Source organism: Otolemur garnettii, unplaced genomic scaffold, assembly GCF_000181295.1.
Source record: "Otolemur garnettii isolate 467f Iridium unplaced genomic scaffold, OtoGar3 scaffold00014, whole genome shotgun sequence".
NCBI classification, from domain to species: Eukaryota; Metazoa; Chordata; class Mammalia; order Primates; family Galagidae; genus Otolemur; species Otolemur garnettii.
In genome coordinates this window covers 4,724,748-4,728,016 of record NW_003852409.1, presented here as the reverse complement: position 1 = coordinate 4,728,016, position 3,269 = coordinate 4,724,748, and the positions used below count along the sequence as shown (strand labels likewise).

The 3,269-nt window shown below is 38.7% G+C and overlaps 1 protein-coding gene across 4 annotated transcripts in view; it reads right to left on the bottom strand.

The window, feature by feature from the left end:
• The window catches only part of INVS (inversin), a 167,720-nt gene that overhangs the window by 79,909 nt on the left and 84,542 nt on the right, over positions 1-3,269 (bottom strand). The window lies entirely within an intron of this gene.

The following is a 3,269-nucleotide window of genomic DNA, read 5'->3' as shown; positions in this document are numbered from 1 at the left end:
TTAGCCGGTTGAGCTATAGGCGCCGAGCCTACAAAGATAATTCTACTGTTCTTCAGAGGTACCCTAGTTTATTTAGAGTGATGCTGTAAGCTGGCACAACCTTTTGGGATGGTTATAAAGTATATTCTATTTCTCATAGTTGATATTTTGTCTATAGGCAACATTTCTGTAGTCTGGTACTCTAGCAAAAGTAGTCGTTCTCAGAATCTAGCATGTGTCAGGATCATCTGGAAGGTCTAAAAACACAAATCACTGGGGTCCTCCCTCCCAAGTTTCTCATTTTCTAGGTCTGGTGTGGGGTTTAAGAATGTGCATTTCTAACAAATTTCTAGGAGCTGCTGGAGCTGCTGGTCTGGGAGTCTACCTTTTTTTTTTTTTTTTTAAAGACACAGGATTTTGCTTTGTTGCCTGGGCTAGAATGCAGTGGCAATACAGTTCACTGTAACCTCGAACTCCTGGCCTCAAGTGATCCTCCCACCTCAGCCTCCCTACGTGCTAGGATTGTAGTGTGAGACACTGTGCCAGGCCAGATTCTACACTTTCAGAACCAATGTCTATAATCTAGGAGTTTGCAATCCTTAGAAGCTTAATAAAAGTTAATTCCCATCTTGGATCAATGAAATTAGAATTTCTGGCACTTTGGAGTTAATATTTCTTAAATTTTCTGCAGGAGATTAAAAAATGCAATTGGGAATGAGAAGCACTAATCTAATCCAACCATTTATTCAACATTTTCAATAGCTATTTTTTATGTGATCACTATATCAGACACTATGCTAAGGGTTGTGGAAACTTTAGAAAAATACTTAAAGTACAGAAGAGCACTCATATAAAGTACAACATAAGCAAGGCAGGCAAGTGCATAAAAATGATACAAAAACAGAGTGCAGAGACAAGTAGGACAGAGGGTTAGACCAGGAACGACTTTACCTTCATGAAAAAGATGGCAGTTGAACGGGATCTTGACTTGGGATCACCAGTACTTTAGCACCCGTCCAGGTCTCCATCTCATTTCTGCTCCCCATTTCTTTGATATTGACATTAGACATTTTCTAAATTTTATGCAAAAGACTATACAAAGACAGCTTCAAGTCTTATTCCTACTCCTTCCCAATGATTTGATCCCAGAAGCTTCTCCTATGGATGTTCTGAAGCCAACATTAGTAAATTATGTATGTCAAGTTTCTTGGATCCACTTATATGGTGCAACAATTTCCACACCATCCCTCACTTTGGCCAGAACAGATAGTGAAACCATATGCTAATGTTATTCACTGCAATAAGACAATGAGATCATTCCTATGATAGACGTAAGGGCAGAGAACAGTAAAAATTCTGTAGAGGTCTGTCTAACTCAGCCTTGAGGGCTTGGTAAAAGCTTCTTGGCAAAACAGTGCCTGAGCTGCATGTAAAGGGTATGTACAATAATCCAGCTCAAAGTAGGAAGGGAGCTGGATGTATAAGGGCTCTGTGTGTGTGAAGGATAAGGAAGAGGTGACTACAAATAAAAGCTTTAAATTGTTAGTATGACTGAGGATTGAGTAGAACGGGTACCTAGGAAGCCAAAATCAAGAACTCAATGATGAAAAGTGCTGGACTAAGGAGTTCGGACTTTTTCCTTTGGTCTTCTGAAGCAGTACTGAAGGATTTAAGTAAAGCAGTGACATGAGAGAGGTCTCAGCCAGCTCACTTCCATATCCAAAGACAAACTGCTGAATTTCTCTTAGCCTCAGTTTCCTCCCACATGACAAATGAGGAGGTTGGATTGTGACCTAAAGTTCATCCAGTTTAATGTTCTTTAACGCTGTGATTCTAAAAGGCAGAACACTGACTCTTTATAACTACTTCAAAACTAAATGCTTTTTATTTTAATTGCTCAACAATCACTTAATTTCTAATAATTTTTTACTTTCCACAAGCTAATAATTTTTGAGTTTATTTCCTTTTTCCTAATGTAATATATATAATTCATCTTCTTAGCATATTGAAGTTCACTTTAAGGGATCCAGAAAAGCCACCCCATGGGGAGGTAGTATGGTGTAATTAAATCAGAATGGATTTTGGAACCAGTCAGATCTGGGTACTTCTTTGGCTGTATTAACTGTGAGCAAGTTACTTGTCAGAGCCTCACATTTTCTGTTGGCAAAAAGGAAAAAAAAAAAAATTAGTGACCAGTGCACAGAAAGTGCTCAATAAATATTGGTTTCTTTCTCTGATACCATTATTGGTCTCCACTCATAAAAGTAGTCTTTGTAAACAAAATGCCTGCCATTTGCTCCTCATGCTCTGATTGTTTGCTGACCATTATAATCTGTCTGGCATGTGCTCCTTACAGACCCTGACCCTGATCAGCCTTCTGAGTAAGACCGCAAGTAAAGTTATCAAAACATCATAATTCAATATTAAACTCAGAATGTAAGTGCAACAAATCTTTTTTACCTCTTTTGAAGCACCCTAAGTCTGTAGGCTCCATCTTTAGTTTTCCAACAATGCATTTTACTTTTATTGATCTTAACATGCAGTTTAAAAAAAATCAATTCGCCTACTTTGCTACGGTGTGTGCCTTTGGGGCACTGCTCCAAACAACTGAATCCATCTGATGTCTTCTCTACTTCAGTTCTACACTATGGATGGGATTTCGTAGACAGCAGGAAGACAAATGCAAAGATAAATGTATAAATAAGTTCAATTGCACTCAAAAACCTTTAATGATCCTCATTCAGGCTATGAATGAAAGGTTTTAATTAAATGCTGAGCATAATTAGTAATCTGACTTGGTAACGCTTACCCACTTTCAAAATGGTAACCTCATAGGTGATGATGCTTGAATTCAGAACTGTATCTTCTAGTGTCAAGTCTAGCCATCTTTTAAAAATTATATCAAAACCTACCTCCATCCCTGAACTCTACGTTGTTCCTCACTTGTTTGCCACCATTCTAGACTCTTCTATTTGAAATGAAGAGAGAGGCCACTGAGTTGCTAAAGCATACTGGTATAGCTTAGTGATCAGAGCAGGGAAGAAAGATCTGATTCTGCAGATCAAACACCATTTTAGATGCACCAACTTATAATTTATCCCAGGGTAGGTGCCTTGTTTGCTGCAGCTATATTTTAATTCTAAGAGTTCTTCTAAGTACAAGCACATCACAATTCTTTTTTTTTTTTTTTTTTGAGACAGGGCCTCAAGCTGTCCCCCTGGGTAGAGTGCCGTGGCATTACAGCTCACAGCAACCTCCAACTCCTGGGCTCAAGCGAGTCTCCTGCCTCC